This window comes from Lutra lutra, chromosome 8, assembly GCF_902655055.1.
Source record: "Lutra lutra chromosome 8, mLutLut1.2, whole genome shotgun sequence".
Classification (NCBI taxonomy): domain Eukaryota; kingdom Metazoa; phylum Chordata; class Mammalia; order Carnivora; family Mustelidae; genus Lutra; species Lutra lutra.
In genome coordinates, this window is record NC_062285.1 from 28,475,207 (window position 1) to 28,499,341 (window position 24,135).

The 24,135-nt window shown below is 36.2% G+C and overlaps 1 protein-coding gene and 1 pseudogene across 12 annotated transcripts in view; both read right to left on the reverse strand.

Moving 5' to 3' along the window:
• Positions 1–24,135, reverse strand: part of ZNF438 (zinc finger protein 438) — a 183,594-nt gene that overhangs the window by 69,704 nt on the left and 89,755 nt on the right. The window lies entirely within an intron of this gene.
• Positions 4,444–8,769, reverse strand: LOC125106690 (probable ATP-dependent RNA helicase DDX10; annotated as a pseudogene).

The following is a 24,135-nucleotide window of genomic DNA, read 5'->3' on the forward strand; positions in this document are numbered from 1 at the left end:
TGTGCTTGGTGGAATGTAGGAATTGAGATTTTTCCCCCCATATGGATATCCAGTTGTTCCAGCAGTATTTATTTTTTTTATTTTTATTTTTTTAAAGATTTATTTATTTATTTATTTGACAGAGAGAGAGAGAGAGAGCACAAGCAGGCAGAGAGGCAGGCAGAGAGAGAGGAGGAAGCAGGCTCCCCGCTGAGCAGGGAGCCCGATGCGGGGCTCCATCCCAGGACCCTGAGATCATGACCTGAGCCGAAGGCAGCGGCTTAACCCACTGAGCCACCCAGGCGCCCTGTTCCAGCAGTAATTATTGAAATACTTTCCTTTCCCCCTTGGGTTGCTTTGAATTTTGTTTGAAATCAAATGATCAAATAACTGTGGGTCTATTCTTGTCTCTCAGTTCAACTGTATTTATCTTTTTGTTGATCCTTGCAGCAGCACTACACTGTTTTGGTTATTGTCGTGTACAGTTATGTTGTGAAGTCAAGGTCTCCAACTATGATTTTATGATTGTTTTAGAAATTCTCAATCTTTAACATTTCCACATAACTTGTAGAATCACCTCATCAATTTTATTTAAAAAGCCTGCATGAATGTAATGCAAAAAAAAAAAATAAATAAAAAATAAAAAGCCTGCATGGAAAAAAAAAAAAAAAGCCTCTGTGAATATGGTAGGGATTATGTTCAATCTATAGATCAATTTGCAGATAATTGTCCTCTAATTGAGTATTCCAATTCATGAATATGTCATATCTCATCATTTAAGCAAGTATTCTTTAATTTTTCAGTAATGTTTTATTGTTTCCCATGTAGAGATCCTACAGGTCTTTCGTTTAATGCATTTTTAAAAAGATTTTATTTATTCATTTTAGAGAGAGAGAACACAAACAGGGAGAAGAAGCAGTGGGAGAGGGAGAAGCAGACTCTCACTGAGCAGGGAGCCTGATAGGGGCTCAATCCAAGAACCCTGAGATCACGACGCAAGCAGAAGGCAGATGCCCAACTGACTGAGCCATCCAAGCGCCCTATTTAATGTTTTCTTAAATACTGTATAATTTTATTAAAAATAGGAAACAGAACAAGATGGGATTGGGAGGGAGACAAACCATAAGTGACTCTTAATCTCACAAAACAAACTGAGGGTTGATGGGGGGAGGGGGGTTGGGAGAGGGGGGGTGGGATTATGGACATTGGGGAGGGTATGTGCTATGGTGAGTGCTGTGAAGTGTGTAAACCTGGCGATTCACAGACCTGTACCCCTGGTGATAAAAAAAATATGTTTATAAAAAATAAAATTAAAAAAAAAAATAGGAAACAGGATTATTGTCGATAATCTCAATTCAAAAATACTCTTACTTGTTAGGGGTGCTCCATCACATACCATACTCTAGCTTTGGAAATATTAAATACATCAAATTCTGAGCAATTTTGTTTAACAGTAGTACATTCTGTATAGTAAGATAAGAATTTCTAAAAATGGGACAAGAACTCTACAACTTGGCAGTAAAATAAAGAAGTGGATATAGTCCAAGAGCATACATGCTGGAAATAGGATCAGGAAATTTCTTTAATCCACTCTCACTTGAAGTATATTCTTTGATGGGTCAAGAAGGGGGTTAGCTATATGATGACTTCTGTATAGAGTTCTTTTGAATCTAGATCCTTGAAGCATGGACTCTTTGTTAACTATTCCAAAGCCAACTCTTTTTTTTTTGACTGGTGGCCCATATAATCGTGACAAAGCATTTCAAAAAGAATAAAGTAAGTAGTAGTTAGCTTTGAGTTTTGAGCAGATGTAACAGCTCTGTGGTCTTTGGTAAAGACAGACCTGTATCCAAAGGCTCTTAGGTTTCCCACTAGGCCTTCTTTCTACTGCAACCTGTTTGTTTCACTTCTTCCACTTCATTATTACCCCCTTTCCTCATTCTCTGCTTCTTCCTGGCATCACTAATTTCATCTTCCATACCTTCACTATCTGATTCTTCAGACATCTGTATTTATCAGGATCTAAGAATGAATAGATCAAATTTCTCACCATCACAACACCAACCCTAAAAGGTATCCCTCTTGGTTTTCCTTTCGTTTTATTAATTTTGAATCCAGTCAGTTAATATACTGTTGTATTAGTTTCAGGTATACAACATAGTGATTCAGTAATTCCATACATCACCCAGGCATCATCATGACAAACACCCTCCTTAATCCTCATCATCCTACTTAACCCGTCCCTCATCCTCCTCCTCACTGGTAACCATCAATTTGTTCTCTATAATTAAGAGTCTGTTTCTTGGTTTCTCTCTCTCTTTTTAAGATTTATTTATTTATTTGGAAGAGAGAGAGAGCATGAGCAGGAAGGAAAGAGGGAGAGGGACAGAGAATCTCAGCTGACTCCATGTTGAGCACAGAGCCTGATGCAGGGTTCAGTCTCATGACCCTGAGATCATGATCTGAGCCAAACCAAGAGGTAGATGCTTAACCAACTGTGCCACCCAAGCACCCACCTTTTTTCCCCTTTGTTCATTTGTTTTGTTTCTTAAATTCCACATGAGTAAAATCATATGGTATTTATCTTTCTCTGACTTATTTTGCTTAGCATTATACTCCCTACCTCCATCCATGTTGTTACAAAAGGCAAGATTTCATTTCCTTTGATGGCTGAATAATATTCCATTGTACATATACCTCATGTCTTCTTTATCCATTCATCTATCAGTGGACACTTGGGTTGCTTCTGTAATTTGGCTCTTGTAACCAATGCTGCTATAAATACACAGGTACATGTACCCCTTAGAATTAGTTTTGTATTCTTTGGGTAAATACCTACTAGTGTGAATACTGGATTATAGGGTAGTTTTAACTTTTTGATGAACCTCCATGCTGTTTTCCACAGTGACTGCATCAGTTTGCATCCTATCAACAATGCACGAGGGTTCCTTTTCCTTCACATCTTTGCCAATACCTGTTGTTTTCTGTGTTGTTGATTTTAACCATTCTGACAAGTTTGAGGGCGTATTTCATTGCAGTTTTGATTTGCATTTCCATAATGGTGAGTAATAATGAACATCTTTTCATGTATCTGTCTGTTCATGACTTCTGGCCATTTTTTAATTGGATTATTGGTTTTTGGGTGTTGAGCTGTATCAGTTCTTTATTATGTTTTAGATACTTTATTGAATATGATGAGAATGAATACGATGCCCTTTATTGAATATGTCATTTGCAAATATCTTCCCCTACTCTGTAGGTTGCCCTTTACTTTTGGTGATTGCTCCCTTCTTCAAAAGGAAACTTTTTATTTTGATCTAAACCCAATAGTTTATTTTTGCTTTTTGTTTCCCTTGCCTCACGAGACATATCTAGAAAAAAGTTGCTATATAAAAAAAAATTGCTTATGTCAAAGTATTTACTGCCCGTGTTCTCTTCTGGGTTTTTATGGTTTCGGGCCTCATATTTACGTCTTCAATTCATTTTGAATTTATTTTTGTGTATAGTATAAGAAAGTGGTCTTTTTTTTTTTTTTGCATGTAGCTGTCTAGTTTTCCCAACATCATTTATTATAAAAACTGTCCTTTTCCCACTAGATATTCCTTCCTGCTTTCTTGAAGAGTAATTAATTGGCCATAAAGTTGTGGGTTTATTTGTGGGTTTTCTATTCGGTTCTTTTGATCTAGTTGTTTATTTTTGGCTAGTATCATACTGTTTTGATTATTATAGCTTGATAATATAACTTAAAGTCTGGAATTATGGTTTCAGCTTTGCTTTTCTTTTTCAAGACTGCTTTGGCTAACTGTGGTCTTTTGTGGTTCCATACAAATTTTAGGACTGTTTATTCTAGTTCTGTGACAAATGTTGTTGGTATTTTAATAGGGATTGCATTAAATGTGTAGACTGCTTTGGGTAGTACATTTTAATAATATTTGTTCTTTCACTCCATGAGCATGGAATGTCTTTCTTTGTGTCATCTTCAATCTCTTTCATCAATATTTTATAGTTTTCAGAGTATGGTTCTTTCACCTTTTTGGTTAGGTCTATTCCTAGCTATCTTATTGTTTTAGATAAAACTGAAAATGTGACTGTTTTCTTAATTTCTCTTTCTGCTGCTTCATTATTGGTGTATAAAACTTCTATACTTTAATTTTTGTATCCTGCAGTTTTACTGAGTTTGTGTATCAGTTCTAGCATTTTTTTTTTCTTTTTGGTTAAGTCTTTTGGGTTTTCTATATATACTATCATGTCATCTGCAAGTTGTGAAAGTTTTACATATTCCTTACCAATTTGGATGCTTTTTATTTCTTTCTGCTGACTGTTGTGGCTAGGACTTCCACTACCATGTTTAATAAAAGTGGTGAGAGTGGCCATCCTTGTCTTGTTCCTGATCTTAGGGGAAAGGCTCTCAGTTTTTTCCCACTGAAGTTGATGTTAACTATGGGTTTTTCATACATAACCTTTATTATGTTGAAATACGTTCCCTCTAAACCTACTCTGTTAAGGGTTTTTACCATGAATTGAAGTTGTCTTTTGTTAAATGCCTTTTTTGCATCCATTGAAATGATCATATGTTTTTTATCCTTTCTCTTATTGATGTGATGTATCACATTGCTTGATTTGCTAATACTGAACCACCCTTACCTGCTAGCAGCTTAGGAAGCTAGTGTCTGTGTAGTGCTGCCTCCTACAGGTGGCTTTGTTTATGCCGGGGGACTGTGGAAGAAAATGGCACCTGCCAGCTCCCTTGTTTTCAGAGAAGTCCCCTAACATGCTCTGAAATCAATATAAACAGATCTGTCTTCTGTTTGTCCCTGGCTTTGTGTAAACTGCTGTTTTTATGTTGCCTCTCCATGCACGCTGCTATCTCTTCAAGGACAAAGACCCAGCTATCACTCATCCTCTTGGCTCACACACTAAGTCTACTGACTTTTAAAGCTCCAGGCTCCAAGTCCCACTTGTTTTACAAACTCCAATTCAGCCTCTCTGGTCAAACTTATGGGATTAGTCTTCTTTTTGTGAGCTTCCTGTTTCAAGAGCGCATTTCTCTGCCTCATCCATGCACACAGCTCCCTCCCCCTTGCAGGCAGCCTCCCTCTATTTTTCTAACCTTCCTAACCTTTCAGATGCAGCTTCTTCTCTATATTTATGTGGAGTTTGTTCCACCAGTCTTCGGATTACTCTCTGCTTTATTGCTTTGGATGTGGATGATATCTAGTTGTAAATGTGGAACAGGGTAATAAGCTCAGGGTTCTCCCATTCTGTTATCTTCTTGGCTTCTCTTTTTAAGTCTTTCTCCATATGCTTTCCCTTAACTTTCTTCATATTCTCTTCTCAATCAAATTTGTCCTCTTCCTAAAGGCCTTTCTTCTGCTTTATTAAGGTTGTTACTGGTATAATCCTCTTCCTTGGTATCTTTCACATGCATTTCTACATTGGTGGTCACTGGTGAGCCAACTTCCCTTCATTAGTAAACATTATTTACTTACTCACTTGAAGTGTTTTCATTATGTTGTTTCTGTGATTTCTTTGATTTTCTGTGCCTCATCAGTATTAGGGGGCCATTTTGTTTTTATCATTTTTTCTTCCAGTTTGCCCCTCATCTGCCTCTCTTCCCCTTTCCTTTATTATTAATTCCACTGGCCAGCCTGTACTCTTCTGCTTCTGGTCTCTTTCTACCTGCCTGAAGAATGGACATTTTCTCACCAAAATAAGCTCTAAATTCTACTTAGTCATTGGTAAGAGACAGAGCGCTAGGCTCACTAATTCTTTAGTTAGTTCTTTCTACATTTTCTGAAGAAATCTTATCCCTGGTGTCACAGCAAGACCGAAAGATTACACATCTGGGTAAAGGTAACTTATTCAAATCAAATGCTTCTTCATCATTCATCATATATACTAACACATGTAGAAAACAAAACACCTGCGAGCTCATTCTTCTAATTGTTGATCTTGGGCTAAAAATGACTCCATATTTTTTTTTCTTCTAGATATCCGGATTTTTATTTCCTTCATAGGCACTTTCTTCTCAAGAAGTCGCTATACCATCTTTTTTTTTTTTTTTTTTCTTCTGGAAGAAGCAAAATTAAGAAGGCTTCATCATCTATTTGGCAGGCCTATCTGTTCTGTAAATATGAATTGGCAGCCTCCAGACAATCAAACCAAAGAATCCAATTCATGGCCTGGATATCCAACACACTGGCTGAAGTATGAAAAGCAGAGAGCAGTATTAGCTCTCTTGCAGATAAACTTACTGCAGTCTTCCATTTTTCTTATCTGTTGCTGTCAACCATAGAAGTCAAGAACAGAAATATCAGAGTGTATAGGCAGTAGAACACTTGGTCTAGACCCTGAACCTTTTTACAACTGAAAAAATATATATAACGCACTTCTTCAGATGGCTCTCCAAAAAGGAATGTAGGACACTTTTACCACAGCTCACAAACTATGTAGTTTTGTTCCAAATTGACAGGGGTGGTATATTTTTTATTTTCTCACCAACCCAAACATATTTATAACTTAAACATAAAAGGTCTTTTACAGATTTCATTTGTTTTGCCTAGAAAAAAGTAAAGTAAATGTTTCTGGGGAAGATTTTTGATAAAGCACTCAGAGCACAGTTATCAGCAAAGTCTATGACCAAGATTCTACTTCATCATGAATTAATCTTTGGATATTGGTATCATGTAAACTTATTGGTTCATCTTTATGTTTAAGAAGTCAAACTGGCAGCAAAACAAGTATATTTACATGTTGATTTTCTCAAACTTCTTGTCTTAGATCCTTCCTATGGATGAGATTGCTGAAAAGCTGTGATTCTTTCCTAGTTCTTGGAAAAACCCAAAGGCTTGAGAAATAGATCAGTTCTTTCTTAAGTATTCTTTTCTTGAAAATCTTTTACGTATACTCCATTGTTTGAAATCTTGCACTGAATGAAATCTGAAGCCAACATTTCTCTATTTATAAATAACTCAAACCTATTTGCCTGGCTCTTCCCACCGAAATCTTTCTTGACCTCTGAAGTCCAGCACTTTACTATAAAAACCCAGTCACACAGTATGCACTCTCAATCTTCAGATGCTAGTTGTCTTTTATCTTAGGAAAGTTTAATCTCTAAGCATTAATTTTACCACACTAGCTTGGTTATCATGTCTGCAATTATACATATGATGGATCTGCTCTGCCTGTCTTCTGTATCAGTGGTCTATAAATTGAGGTACACTGGGGCTACATGAAGACTTTCCAAGAGATATGTTGGTACAGTTTTAAGGTAATCAAATTCCAGATCATCAACTTTCATCTTTTCTACTACTGATCTTTTGGCAAATACACCTGTATCTAAGGTATCAAGCCAGCCTCTTTCGCATTTCCTTCTCCTCTCCTTCACAATCACTTTTCTCACTTTACAAAAGAAATGCATCCCACCCATTAATCCCAACTAGTGTATTTCCCTGGAATATAAACACTCCAGGATGTCAAACCTGTCAAACCTGTAAATCCTCCCTTTAATCAAAGCAGTACAATAAGGGTTTGTTTATCCCCCAAATATATATCTATATGTATATATATGTATATATATCTATATATGTATATATTTATACATATGTAGATATATATATCATATATTTTATTAAGAAATGGACTACGTGGGCCTACGTTAGTATAAGTTCAGATATGTAGTAGAATGAAGCAGTAAGGAGGGTATTTTTACTTAAGGACCTTACATCTTCCATACCCTTATTACTGCAAAAGAATCATCTCAACTTTAGAAGACTTTAGTGAACACAAAGCAAAGAAATATTGAAGGCAGCAGTATCTTACTGTATCCAGGCAACGCATAGTAAGGCTCTGTGCCTTATCTATTTATCTATATTAGAATTAGAATTCAGCTGTGTGATGGTTGTCATGGAGACATATATTAACATATTTATTTGAGCTGAAAAATCAAGTTGGACTTTTACCCACAGAGGAAGTCTGATTTGAAAGATAAACTTGTAACTGAAGACTAGCTTTGTCAATTAAATGACAACAATTTTCCTTAAATTGAGTGATCTACATTCATTTATAGCTGCAAGGTTCTGGATAAAAAATATATTTCAGATGTATGTTAAGACAAAAATTACTCCAAAAACTCACTGTATAATGGAAAAATGTGTTTTAAAATTCATAGTATCTCTAAACAGTCCTTTCTAAGTATTTTGAGTTAAACAAGTTACCTGTAAGCAAAAGAGTAATAAGTTTTAATATTCTTTTGATAAATCTTAATTAATCCTTTTTGATAAACTTCCCCAAAATGACAAAGTGATAATGAATCCCTCTGCAAGTCAGGTGGTTTCCAATTCTTTGCTTTCTATAAGTGATTGAGCATTTGAGTTGTCAGTAGATAGATCATTATAATAATTTGTAGATTATTTTATGATTTCTGGCACCTAACTCAGTAGGATGAGAGAAGTTAATGAATGATGCAGTTCTGGCATATTGTAAACACTAATATTTTAAAACTAAAGGTGTTACACACCTTTTAAATGTATATTTGACGTGGCTCACTTCTCTCATTTCTATTTTTTTCTTTTCTTAAAGTAGGCTCCACACCGAGTGTGGATGAGATCAAGAACTGAACTGAGATCAAGAGACTGACACTTAATCAACTGAGCCATTCAGGTACCCTTACTTCTCTCACTTCTAATCTCCATGACTTCACTATTTTTCTATACCAACTCTTCTCTTACACTCTTTCAAATTTTGTTTTCATTTCTTTGGTAGTTTTGGTTTTTTCTTCGACTTCTTTTCTAAGTTCTGCTTCTAATCTTTAAAGATTTTATTTATTTATTTATTTACTTATTTATTTATTTGTCAGAGAGAGAGAAAGAGCACAAGCAGGCAGAATGGCAGACAGAGGCAGAGAGAGAAGCAGGCTCCCCACTGAGCAAGAAGCCTGATGTGGACTCGATTCCAGGACCCTGGGATCATGACCTGAGCCGAAGGCAGCAGCTTAACTGACGGAGCCACCCAGGCGTCCCTCTGCTTCTAATTTTATAATTAAGTTTACTTATAATTAATTTACAAGTTATAGTTTAACGATTTTCCATTTTGTGTGTGATGTGAGATAGGAATCCAGTATTATTTTCTTTCATCTGAGCAATCTCTTGCCTTAGCACCTTACACTGAAAAATCTAACTTCTGTATATAAATGGGTCTGTTTCTGAATTCTCTATTCTTCCCACTGACCAACATGTATATCCTTACGCTGGTTTAAATTTGTTTTATATTAAATCATTACATAAGGCAGGAAAAACACTTTGTTCTTTAGGAGTGTCTCTGTAATTTTTGGACCATCTTTCAAAATAAATTACACCAATATCTTACTGATATTGAAATTATATTCAATTATATTATATATGAAATTATATTTATATTTATAAATTATATTATATATGAAATTATATTCTATTAAAATCAACCATATTGAAATTATATTAAAATAAACATGTTCTATAGAATTCTTCTTTTTTTTTCTATAGAATTCTTCTAATGTCTTTTTTCACATCTGTGAACATAATCACATGACATTTTCTCTTCTTTTTCATTTATTTTTTTAAAGTTTTTATTTTAATTCCAGTATAGTTGGCATGGCATTATATTAATTTCAGTTGTACAATATAGTGATTCAACAATTCCATTTATCACCCAATGCTCATCACAACAAGTGGTCTCCTTAATCCCCACCACCTATAACCTATCATCACCCATTACCCCTCTGGTAATCATCAGTTTGTTCTCTATAGCTAAGAGTCTGTTTCTTGATTTGTCCCTCTCTTTTTCCTTTGCTCATTTGGTTTTTTCCCTTAAATTACATATGAATGAAATCACGTGGTATTTGTCTTTCTCTTATCTCATTTAGAATTATACTCTCCAGTTCCAACCATGTTGTTGCAATGGCAAGATTTCACATTTCAGAGTTAATAGCTGAATAATATTCCCTTATATAGTATATATATATATATATATATACTGTAATGTATAATATATACAATAGGGAATATCTTATATAAGCATTTTATATTTTTATAAATTATAAAATTTATATATCTAAATTATACATAAATATAAAACATAAATTATAAAATTTATAATTATATATAATTATTTGTATAATTTACCATTATATACATATGATTTATAAAATTTATAAATTTTATAAAAAATAAAAGTTTATTTTTATAAAAAATAAAATTTATAAAATTTATAATTATATATATATCACATCCATGTATATGCATATAGTGGATTATTCCATACATAAACTACCATTTATCTATTGATGGATGCTTCTATAATCTGGCTATCGTAAATAATGCTGCAATAAACATATGAGTGCATATATCCTTTCAAATTAGTGTTTTCTCATTTATTTGGGTAAATACCCAGTAGTGCAAATACTGGATTATAGGGTAGTTCTATCTTTAACTTTTTGAGGAACCTCCGTACTGTTTTCCACAGTGGCTCTATCAGTTTGTACTCCCACCAACAGTGCATGAGCGTTCCTTTTTCTCACATACTTGCTAGCAGTTGTTGTTTCTTGTGTTGTTGATTTTAGCCATTCTGACAGGTTTGAGGTAATATCTCATTGTAGTTTTGATGTGCATTTCCCTAATAATAAGTAATGTTGCACATCTTTTCATATGTGTGTTGGACCATTCCTCTTCCATATAAGTCCAGAATTATGTCAGTCATCACCAAAATAACAACTACAATAACAATAATAATAATCAAAAGTAGTAGTAGTAACATTGAAACTCCCCAAGTCTGTTAGGAATTTGATTCTAAGTGCATTAAGAGAATTAACATCTTTGCAACATTTAGTCTCCCAATATAATAATACAGCATTTCTCTCCATTTAATTGGATCATAGTTAACATTCAACAGAAGTTTATAACTTTCTCAATAAAGGTCATAAACATGATTTGTTAGATTTATCCAAACGTTATCTATATTGTGTTCTATATTTCATTCTATATTGTAAATTTTGTAGTTTTAAAATTACATTTACTATAGTAACTTCACTGTGAAGAAACCTGGCAGACACCACCTTAACCAAGTGGTCAAGGTTAACATTAACAATAATGTTATGTTATAGGATATGATAACATCATGTGGCCCATTTTACCAATGACCTCACCTCTACTCTTCAAAAGTATCAGATTTCTGAAAAGAAAAGAGCAAGGAATAGCTGTAAATTGGGGTAGACTAAAGACATACAGCTACCCAGACTTGATTCTGAAACAGAAAAAGGATATCAGTAGAAAAACTGGGAAAATCTGAATAAAGGCATAGTTTAGTAACATTATTGTACCAAAGCCAATTTCTTAGTTTTGAAAAAAATATAGCATGGCCACATGGGATGTTAATAATTTCAGAATAAAATGTTCTTAAAATTATACTCTGTTTTTTTGTTGTCACTGCCAGTCCATAGAAATGTAATTGGCTTACCTATACTGCTTCTATATCCAAAGACCTTGCTAAATTCTCTAGTCAATTCTAGGAATTCAGCTGTAGAGTTTTGGAAATTTTCTACATAGATAATTACACCAATTTGCCAACAATGACAGTGTTTTTTTCTTCCTTTCCATTCTTATACCTTTTCTTTTATAATCGTCTTCCCCCTCCCATCACCGCCCATCTTATTCTGTGGGCTAGCATCGCTGGTAAGATCTCTATTCTAGTCTATATTGAATACAAATGGTGATATCAGGGATCTTTATATTTTAAGACTTAAACTATCTCCTCTGACATTGCTGTAGCAACATTTTTTTCTATATATGTCTCCTATGGCAAGGGAAATAAAAGCAAAAATGAATTATTGAGACTATATCAAAATAAAAAGCTTCTGTGTAGTGAAGGAAATCAACAAAAGTAAAAGACAAGTTACTAAATGGGAGAAGATATTTGCAAATGATATATCCAACAATAGGTTAGTATCCAAAATATATAAGTAACTTACACAACTCAACACCCCAAACCCAAATAACCTAATTAAAAAATGGGCAGAAGACATGAAGGGACATTTCTCCAAAGAAGATATCCAGATATAGCTAAGAGACACATGAAAAGATGCTCAACATCACTCATTATTGGGGAAATGCAAATCAGAACCACAATGAGGTATAACTTTATACCTGTCATAATAGCTAAAATCAAAAACACAAGAAGTAACATGTGTTAGTGAGGATGTAGAGAAAAAGGAACCCTCGTGCACTGTTGGTGGGAATACTAACTGGTGCAGCCACTGTGGAAAACAGTATGGAGGTTCCTCAAAAAATTAAAAATAGAACTACCCTACAATCCAATTATTGCACTACTGGGTATTTACCACAAAAATACAAAAACACTAATTTGAAAGGACATATGTATCCCTATGTTTATTGCAGCATTATTAACAAGAGCCAAGTTATGGAAGCAACCCAAGTGTCCATTGATAGATGAGTGGATAAAAATGAGTGGATAAAAATATATATATACACAACATTTTTATGTATCTATTTATATATAGATATACCTATCTACCTATCACACATCACACACACAGATAATGGAATATTCAGCCATCAAAGGGAATGAAATCTTGCCATTTGCAACAACATGGATGGAGCTAGACAATACAATGCTAAGCAAAGTCAGTCAGTCAGAGAAACAAATACATGTGATTTCACTTAAATGTGGAATTTAAGAAACAAAACAAACAAAGAAATAAAAGAGACAAACCAAGAAATGGACTTTTAGCTATAGAGAGCTGATTGTTTCCAGAGGGGAGATGAATGGGCAGGATGGATGAAATAGGTGATGGGGATTAAAGGGTACACTTATCTTGATGAGCACTGAGTCATGTATATATAGACTTGCTGAATCACTGTATCGTATACCTGAAACATTAATATAACACTGTATATTAACTATACTGGAATTAAAATAAAAATCTTTTAAAAAAGATTTAATTATCTCTGTTGGTGGCCAGAGATAATCTTAATTTCATCAGAATAATATAAAAAGCAGTTAGTTGCTTTTACTTCAAACATTCCCCCAGAGATAGCAGTATCATTGTGGATTTTTTTAGTTTTAAATATTGAAATGTTTGTTCAAAGGGCATAAAAGAGTATAACACAAAGAAAAGGAAGTAACACAAAGACAAAAAAGGAAAGCAATATGGTATTATGTTACTAAAACAAAATAAAAGCTGTGCCATTAACCATGTTAACCCGTGGACAATTAACATTGCCCAAACTTTACCTTCCCGTGTGTCACAGTGTGGAGCTGTCACTGAGAAGCAGCTGCCTAGCCTACATGTAGAGCCTACATTTCCAAACCTTGCCTCCCACCCCATTACACCAGGTGTGGCTTTGTGAATAGTATTCCCCAGAAGGATGTCAGTGCAGCAAATGGTGGAATATCAGTTCTCAGGTTCAACCTAAACTTTTCAGAGCACGTGTGGTGTGTTCCTGCTCTTTCCCCAACTCCTGGAGGACTCAAAGGCCCACATTACAGAAAGTTACCTACCAATAAGGAATGCCTTCAATACAGTGGTTATTGGTGATAAATACACTTCACTCAGGTTTAATCTATCATATTTTTTGGAGTCCATTTATTGTCACAGATAGTTTTCAAGTGGGTACAGACCAAGCAGAAAATATAAAAGACATGGCAACTGCTTAGCAGTCAGGCAGTATGAGATAAACTGGGTAAAGGATGGGAAGATAGTTATGTCACACAGTCACAAAAACTTAGTAAAAATATTGTTTGTCAAAAGAAAACTGTTATAGAAATTAAAAAAGTGGTTGCCTCCAGGTGAGCAAAGCAGGGGATTAACTGGAAAAGAGCATACATCTGGGGTAATAGAAGTGTTCTATATCTTATTGGGGGCAGTGGTTTTTACTGTGTGTAAATTATATCTCAATTTTTTTAAATGCCTGAGATAGCTTCAAAGACACAATGGTATCTACCAAGAGTACAGCTGTAGCATAAAGGAGAAGGAAAACAGAACACTAGAATAACAGTATTACTTGCTGCTTTTCTTGAGAATTTACAAGCAAGGAATGTACACAGGCAAGAACTAACTGAATGGACGGCAGAAATGGCAGGGAATAGAGAACCCAGAAATTTGGGGGCCCCAAGGGTTAGAAACACTGATTGTTTCTGGATTTCAGTAAGAGAGAAGGCCAAAAAGTTTTGAGCAAAAATGGCCATTAGGTTTTCTCATGTAACCAGTGTGAAGTCAGTCTTGTTACAAATCAGGTTAAGTACGTTACTTCCCATGAAACCTATTTCAGATGGCCATATGACAGCATCCTTTGAAAGATAAGAGAGGTAAGAACAGAAGTAAGGAAGCAAAGAAATAAAAGATACTGGAATTTTTTGGTGTGTTTTTTTGGTTAGAGTAACCATATAATTTATTGTCCAAACTGGGATAGTTTTGAGAATGAAAGAAGGAATTATTACTTACCATGCACAAGAGATATGTATAAACTAATAACTCCCTCTGCCAGACTGGGACATGTAAGTCACTCTATTACTAGCACAGGAAATTAACTACAAAAAGATAGATCAGGGCCAATTAAGTTTCTGAGGGAATAACATTGACAAAAAACCCATAAGCCTTGCCTATAAGCCTTTCACGCTTCAAACAATGCTCACACAGTCAAAATTGCAGGGACAAAAACAAAGATATAAAGGTTACATAACCTCCAAGGAGGACATATTTCCCAATGTCCACACAAGTTGATCTTGGGGGAAAATAAACAAGGAAGAACCTTCCAGAAGGCAGAATTATGTCCTATAGAATAATGAATAATGGAATTCCTTCTAGAGAGGAGGAGGACCAGAGTCTAATCAAGAGATAGCTTCTATCCTGGGCAAAAATCCTTGCCATCTCCTGTTTTTGTCACTGTCAATATTCCTACTTCTAAATGTTCCTTCAGCTTTAGGAAATTAAACATAAACTTGTAATTTGCTAACTGGGCCCAATGCAATAAATTATGGGCATTGCACATAACGTGATGGTGGTAAGAATAAGTCCAAAAAGTCTTTCACAAAGATCACTGAACTGACTGCCACGAGGCCATGATTCTCTTCTAACCTTCACTATTAGCTGTATGACCCTGGATAAATCATGATTTCTCAGGACTTCAGTTCCTTCACTTACAAAGTGAGTAAGAGGATGCCTTCCAGCTCTAATAATTCTAATTTAAAGTTCCTGACCTCACTGAGCCAAAAGAACTACAAAAATCCTCTATAAAATGTCATTACCTACAGAATACATAATAAACTAGTTGGTGTGGTTTTATAGCAAAAGCAACTCAGCACAATTCTAAAAAGTTATATTGGCAAGAAAAATCCTGGCACTCTTTCATTTCTTGATTTTTCTATATTATTTTGGTTTCATTATAGTACATTAAGGAATAAAATAGAACTTTTTTTTTTAAACTGGAAAAGACAATTACCTTCCATTTCATTAGGCTTTAGAAACTAATCCAAAAAGAAAGGGAAAACTGCACTGCACCTAAAACTTTCAATTCTTTTATAGTACGTACAGATGAAAAGTTAGAATATTTTAAAAACAAAAATGCAATTTGAAGTACTTTTAACCTAAAGATACCATAACAAAATATAAGTTACATAGTCAACAATAATATTTGCAGAATCCTAGAAATATTATTTTTTCAAATAATTAAAATTTTAAAAATATATCTGCTAAACTTCAACTTTTGATGCCACTTCTAATTTTCTTTTAATTTTTTTAAAGATATTATTTATTTATTTGACAGAGATCACAAGTAGGCAGAGAGGCAGGCAGAGAGAGAGGGGGAAGCAGGCTCCCCACCTGAGCAGGGAGCCCAATGCGGGGCTCGATCCCAGGACCCTGGGATCATGACCTGAGCTAAAGGCAGAGGCTTAACCCACTGAGCCACCCAGGCACCCCGTCACTTCTAATTTTCAAAAGAAAATTCCATTCAGGACTTTGTCTTCCTCACTGAGAGAAGACAAAAACTAATATTCTATATGATACTTTGTTACTCATAATTTTACTTACATATATATATATGCCAAACATTTTAAGAGAGTAAGGCCCAAACTTTGTCACTTGAAATCACTAGATGATGGCACAAAGGAAAAATGGCAAATATTTTACAAGTCCTACTATCACATACCCTAGTATTATCAGTGAGTTTCTAACACAATCACAGTTATTGATACATAATTGATAACATAACAATCCATAATTGTTACTGATTATACAATTATGGATAGATGTTGGACTACTATATAAAACAAGAAACATTAACTCCGTTGTATCTGGAAAAAAGTTCACACTCATACTCTTGGGTGAATTACTGAATCAAAAAGAAAAACAAGAGTAAGGACCATGAACATGCCTCAAATCTCTGAAAGGAAAATTTATAGGTATACTTCAGATTATACAAAAATTTCAGTAAGTCTAAATGATGGAAAGTTATAAGTGAAATATTTTTTTAAAAACCATTTGAGAGAACTATTTAGAGATATGTGACAACAACTCTCAGGTAAAGAAAGACATGCTTTTGTTGTAATAAAAATTACCCCTTAATATATTTCACAGAATGCCTGGGTGGCTCAGTTAGTTAAGTGTCTGACTCATGATTTTGGCTCAGGTCATGATTTTGCAGGGGGCGGTCTGCTTGAGATTCTCTCTCCCTCTCCCCCGCTATTCTCTCTCTCTGTCAAATAAATAAATAAACCTTTAAAAAATTTTTCACAAATTTTGATGTTTCCATAGCAGCACTGATGTTGAGAAGTTTCTTGTTTGGTTTTATTCAAAACACTTTGCATGTGACAATTTTTTTTTCTTCTCTGGAAACTTTCAGGCTTATCTTTCCTTCTGTTCTAGAAAACAGTCTTCTATTATTTCTTGAATGATTCTCTCCCATTTTCTCTTGCATCAGTGAGCTGTTATTGGATCTGCTGGGTTGCACCGCTAATGATTTCTCCCTCAAATTTAGCTTTCAACAGCTCAGTGAGTTTCTTTCAGCCTTTAGATTTCTAATTTTTGAGAGTTATTTCCTGTTTTTTACTTTTCTTTTTAATTCTCCTTATTTATTTATTTATTTATTTATTTTTCTTAAATTTTATTTTATTTTTTTTTTATATTTTTATTTTTTATAAACATATATTTTTATCCCCAGGGGTACAGGTCTGCGAATCGCCAGGTTTACACACTTCACAGCACTCACCATAGCACATACCCTCCCCAATATCCATAACCCCACCCCCCTCTCCCAATCCCCCTCCCCCCATCAACCCTCAGTTTGTTTTGTGAGATTAAGAGTCACTTATGGTTTGTCTCCCTCCCAATCCCATCTTGTTTCATTTACTCTTCTCCTACCCCCTTAACCCCCCATGTTGCATCTCCTCTCCCTCATATCAGGGAGATCATATGATAGTTGTCTTTCTCCGATTGACTTATTTCGCTAAGCATGATACCCTCTAGTTCCATCCACGTCGTCGCAAATGGCAAGATTTCATTTCTTTTGATGGCTGCATAGTATTCCATTGTGTATATATACCACATCTTCTTTATCCATTCGTCTGTTGATGGACATCTAGGTTCTTTCCATAGTTTGGCTATTGTAGACATTGCTGCTATAAACATTCGGGTGCACGTGCCCCTTCGGATCAAAAGACAGCCTCTTCAATAAATGGTGTTGGGAAAATTGGACAGCCACATGCAGAAAAATGAATTGGATCATTTCCTTACACCACACACGAAAATAGACTCAAAATGGATGAAGGATCTCAATGTGAGAAAGGAATCCATCAAAATCCTCGAGGAGAACACAGGCAGCAACCTCTTCGACCTCAGCCGCAGCAACATCTTCCTAGGAACATCACCAAAGGCAAGGGAAGCAAGGGCAAAAATGAACTTTTGGGATTTTATCAAGATCAAAAGCTTTTGCACAGCAAAGGAAACAGTGAACAAAACCAAAAGACAACTGACAGAATGGGAGAAGATATTTGCAAATGACATATCAGATAAAGGGCTAGTGTCCAAAATCTATAAAGAACTTAGCAAACTCAACACCCAAAGAACAAATAATCCAATCAAGAAATGGGCAGAGAACATGAACAGACATTTCTGCAAAGAAGACCTCCAGATGGCCAACAGACACATGAAAAAGTGCTCCATATCACTCGGCATCAGGGAAATACAAATCAAAACCACCATGAGATATCACCTCACACCAGTCAGAATGGCTAAAATTCACAAGTCAGGAAATGACAGATGCTGGCGAGGATGCGGAGAAAGGGGAACCCTCCTACACTGTTGGTGGGAATGCAAGCTGGTGCAACCACTCTGGAAAACAGCATGAGGTTCCTCAAAATGTTGAAAATAGAACTACCCTATGACCCAGCAATTGCACTGCTGGGTATTTACCTTAAAGATAATTCTCCTTTTTTAAAAAAGACTATTTTCTCTGTAAAATCTTTTCACATTTTCAAAGACAATAATTATGGTTTCACATTCTCTACTAGGTCACAGTATCAAACACTTTGTGTTCGCATTTATGAGAATTACTGATGTCATCTACTTCTTATCAAAGAAAGAGCTGGAATTTTTATTTCCCGTTTCTTTTGTTCTGGATAGATAGTTTAATAGGAGAAGGCAGAAAGTTCTTTATATGCCATCTTAACAGCAAAAGTACAGTTTCTAAGCTAGTTCACACATACCATTTGTAATGGTTGCATTTACTACAGTTTTAGTCTGCTCAGCACACATTCTCATATCCCTTCTTCTCATTCCTTTGGAGAAAGCCTCTCTCACACCCTGAGATCCCAGAGGGGCCCTCAGTTACTGGACAACGCACCTCTGTTGCAGCACTAGTGAACATGTCCTAAGCTGGTCCACCGGAATAATCCATTCCCTGGGCCACAGTGATATTCATCACACATGTGGCCAGAGCTGTTCCGTATCTTCTCTGAGGCTGATAGCTGGATGGGTGGCCCGACAAGTTCTCTTCCTGTTGGCATTGCTACTAAACCAGGAAGACAACAGTCTCAAGGTGCTGGTGGTCATTTTACTGATCATATGCCTGTCTGCATAATGATGAATAAAGAAACCAGCAGAGCTGAAAAAGGGTCCAGATGAGATCATCTGAGTTCCTGGCTGCAACCATGCCTGAAGCCAGATGCACCTCTGGAAACCATAGTCATATAAATAATTAAGTTCCTTTTATTTTCATAAGCTGGCTTGAGCTGGCTTTCTTTCACTTACAACTGAACAAGTCCTGATGAATTCATCATTTCATCAAAATGTTCCAAATTACTAACACTTGAACTATAAAACACTACTTCTTTGCCAAAAATTAAATAGCCCAACTTTTTATTAAAATAAAATCACAATCATAAATAATATACACATACATCTCTTTTATTTGTGTATTCTCATGTTTTCAGGGTAATAGTATCTTTGAGAATGAGGAATATATACTCTGATAAGATATGTAAGATATTACATATCTTATAGCCACTGACCTACAGAATAATTTTCTTCCAGGTACTTCAGAAAGTCTGGTCATTTCTTAAAACCCTCTCTATCAGAGCTCTCAGTTTTTAATAAAACTCAAGTTGCATTGTTATCTTACCTAAAGACTATGTGGAAAAGAAAATAATAGATCTCAAAATATTCATTCTCTTAGGAGGAAAATTTTGGTTTACATTCAAAAAATTATTCAGCCTCAATCTCTGACCCAGGGACTGAAAACAAGGATATTTTCAAGTATTTTATTCCCCAAGTATTTGTGGGAAGGAGGTAGACAATAGTAACATGCTTCCAAGGAGATAGGTAGGAATGCTTAGAAGTCATGTGTTCCTTGGACACTCTCCCCGGAGTAACTTTCTTCTTATTATGTAAAGGCCATGTGCTCTCCAATCCAATGGTCATTGTCTAAGCTTCTGGGTTTGAAGATCTTGGCTGGGTCTTTATTGGTTTCAAGAACATTTACAGGCCAGGCAGATAATCTCAAAGAAGGAAGAAGCTGAGGAATTTTAATGTATTACATTCATTTATCTGCACTAAAAAGTATATCCTTTTAAAATTCTAGTGTCTCTCACTTCTCTTTTTTGATTGGTTCAAGTATTTTTTTTTCATGTATCATTTCTATCTACTGTTCCTCTTTCATCCATGGTTTGTTTCACAGTGCTATCATAAATAACAGATTTCTTGCATTGATATTCTTTGTATGCAAAGAAATCATGTATGAATAAGAACTAATAATAATTGATGATTATAATAGTTCAGTTTATTGAGCACTTAGGATGTGCCATGCACTGTTCTAAATGATTCCCACATATTAAGTTATTCTGTCCTCATTTTAACCCTATGTGGTAGGTACCATGATCCTCACTTTATAGATGAGAGCATGGAGACACTGAGATGGGTAAGCAGCCTATCCAAGAGCACACAGAAAATAAGTTGTAAATAGGAAAACAGGCGTTCTGTCTCAAGGATCTCTGTTCTTAAACTATTACTCTGCACCATCCAAACAAATATGCCATCCTATTATGGGCTGAATTGTGTCCCACAAAATGTTATGTTGAAGTATTAACCTCTCGTACCTGTGAATGTAACCTTATTTGGAAATAGGGTCTATGTAGATGTAATTAGGTTAATATGATGTTATACTGGCTTAGGGTGGGCGCCAATGCAATATGACTACTGTCCTTATAAGAAGAGGAAAACCTGGACACAGAGGAAAGACATCCATGAGACGATGGGGTGGGCGGAGATTGGGGTTATGCTGCCATGACCTAAGGAAGGTACCAGAAGCTAGAACAGGCAGGAAGGAGCATCTCCTAGAGGTCTCTGAGGGAGAATGGCCCTGCCAACACCTTGGTTGCAGATTTCTGGCCTCTAAAGCAGTGAGAGGATATATTTCTGTTGATTACAGCTACCCAGTTTATGGTACTTTGTCATGACAGCCCTAGGAAACTAACACACTGTCTTTCACTTATACTGAAATATACCAACCTATCAACCTGTTATTTCCAATTTTCATATAGATGGCAGAATTAGTACCATTTAACTTTCTTTTTAATTCCACGTAAAGAAAATCAACAGCCAGGAGTGGGGCCGTGAGAATGGGAAAGTAAAGCCTCCCATCTAGTACAAGCAGCTGCTTTTCCACTCCAGTGGACTACCGTCACATGGAAAGGTAGGACTAAAGTTGCCAGGTCTCCAGTTTGCATGAGAACCCAGAAATGTGGATTTGTACATTAAACCAGTCAACAACAAGTTAAACTGGTGACTAGTTAAAATAACACTAGTTAATAACGAATTCACATTTAAAACAAATACTGGGCAAACATGGCACATCTGCGGACCAAATCTGACCACAATCTCTGCTTTGCATGTTTGCTTGACTTTCTGTGTCCACTCTCCCTTTCACTCCCCTTGACCAGGCCCTAACTGGGGTCATCCAGCCACCAGACCTAGGATGCAGGCACAGCATGGGTGCATGAGAAGCCATGTGGAAGTCAGCACCCTAGATCTAGGGAACCCTCTTCAAGATACAGAATGTGGCAGATGTGGAATAGTTCTCCACAATTCTGAATACAAGACAGAATGGGTACATTCCTCTGGATCTGGATCTGGAGTCTAACGCTACTCCTTTATTTTGTCAGCTGGTCTTCCGAAGGCTTTCCTTTCTTTTTCTCTTTCTTCTTCTTCTTCTTCTTCTTTTTTTTTTTTTTTTTTTTTTTTTTGGTCTTTGTTAGTCTGATGTATAAGAGACTTAGAGCTTTAGCGGGTACAGGTTTTGGGTAAGTCTAGGACATGACCTTGGTACTTCCAGGCTCCTGGCCATTTCATTCATAGTGCTGTACTTACACTTTAATGAGTACCCTAAATTTCTTATCTCTCACATGTACACTTGAAAGAAGCACTGAGTGGGTTATAATAGCTCATAGTTGCCTTTCAGTATTCACCATCCTATAACCTATGAAAGTTGTCCAGAAATCTGGAAACATTTTTGAAAAGAAGTTCTGTGAAATCAGTTTTATAAAACGTGACTTTACTATTCAGGCTTATTTAAAAAAAAAAAAAAAAAAACCTTCCAAAATATAAAGAATTGTTCTGATAATGTGAACATCCACTCTAGCCCAGTAAGTCTATTACTATGTGGTAGCCTGAGACCCTTCTGAGTCCTCATTGGCTACGAATCTGTCTTCATTCAGTATCTACTGGAGCTCAGACCTATTTGATGTGGTACAGAAACTACTGATTGCTGCTGGTGAGAGAAAATAAGTACTTGACAGGTTGCCAGGACTCTCTCTGCTACATTGAGATATTAAAGTCAGTGATGCAGTTTGACACACTGTGGTGTTTGGGGCCTGCAAAATCGACAAACATTATTTTGGAAAGTCTGCAGAGCGTGTCAAGAAGTGAAATACCACAAAATCCATCCAAGTTCATCTCATTTAATGGTTTGGGTTTTTTAAGTTTATTTTTTGCTTGAATTAAAAATATCTCAATCTTCCTTTCCAAACCTGTAAAGTCATACTGAAAGTCACTAACAGGTTTCTCACAAAACCTCAAAGGGTCAGTAAAGACGGTTTTGTCCCCCCCCATGGCAGATGAAGAAACTGAAGTTGAAAGCCTTAAGTAACTTGTTCACGGTTGTTCGTGATGGAGGCAGAAGCTTGCACGCACAGCGCCTGACACTGAGTTCAGTGACCTTTCCCACAAATAAGGCATGCAGGATTGGAAGACCAGGCTGCTGAGCCATTAGGATAGCCAGAGCTGCGATCAAAACCGCCCTTAACTTGTGATGTGAGAGAAACGGTTCAAGCCTCTGTAGATTGGAAGCTTCTCACTTGTAAAAGGGGAGTTAAAATTATAAAATACATGCAAACTCCATGGCGCAGAGTGGGCACTCAGCCGATGTCCGTCCCCTTCCCTCACTTCCTCCAACAAGATCCCTTAGATCTAAGCAGACCACCCATTCTCTTGAATGATTAGTGAAAACCTAAGTAGCCACAGAAAAGTAACTCAAGGGGTACCTGGGTGGCTCAGTTGTTAAGCATCTGCCTTCGGCTCAGGTCATGATACCAGGGTCCTGGGATCGAGGCCGGCATCGGGCTCCCTGCTCGGCGGGAAGCCTGCTTCTCTCTCTCCCGCTCCCCCTACTTGTGTTCCCTTTCTCCCTGTGTCTCTGTCAAATAAATAAATAAATCTTTAAAAAAAAAAAAAGAAAAGAAAAGTAACTCAAGACACTGAAGACACAACAATAAATTCCCGATCACGGGCAAAGACCAAAGGAGAGTTTACTGTCACAGAACAGCCAAAAAAGAGTGGTTTAAAAAAAAAAAAAAATCCATGATGTGGAGTCTTTTCTTAAAGGAAACAAACAGGTCACATCAAAACATCACACCTTGAACTTATTCTCTGCCATATAATAAATATGGTTCGTTGTTTCCAAATACAAAATATTCAAAACATCTCCAAGAGGTATGAAATGCTTTCAACCCATGGCATTGTTTGAGACTCCCAAAAGCTGTCATGTCCCACGGCAGCCAGGAGTAACAGTCCTCAGGATCATGTGGCTTGTCGGTGCCACAAAAGAAGTACAATGCTGACTCCTTTACACCTCCGGTCTGCTGGCTCCCTTGGGTGAGGACGAGGTAAGGGCATGCATGACGGACACTAGGAGGATATGGGCCTGGATAAGAACCACTAATTGTGGATGTGGGCAGCCGAGAAACATAAGCTCAGAGCTGCTAAGGTCAGGAGGTATTCACAGGCCTACCTACTACCACAAAAATTAAGCAATTAGCAAATCTGATGCTAAAAATATTAAAATGCATAACATGGTTTTGAATGTTTCTTCAAATTTCAACTTAATGTTAGGGAATTATGTGCCAATAGCTGTCTTATATTTGTGACTTCAGCTCTTGGCACAATCCTGCAGAACCGGGGTTGTGTTATTGCATACGTGGGTGGTTATTAAATGCTTTATAATGATTATGTTAAAGGTCATATTCCTCATCCACATAACTTCACTTACTATTATGAGTTAGATGTGTACATGAGTAGACAATGGTCTCCTTCCATTAAATGCAAACTGGCTGAAATTA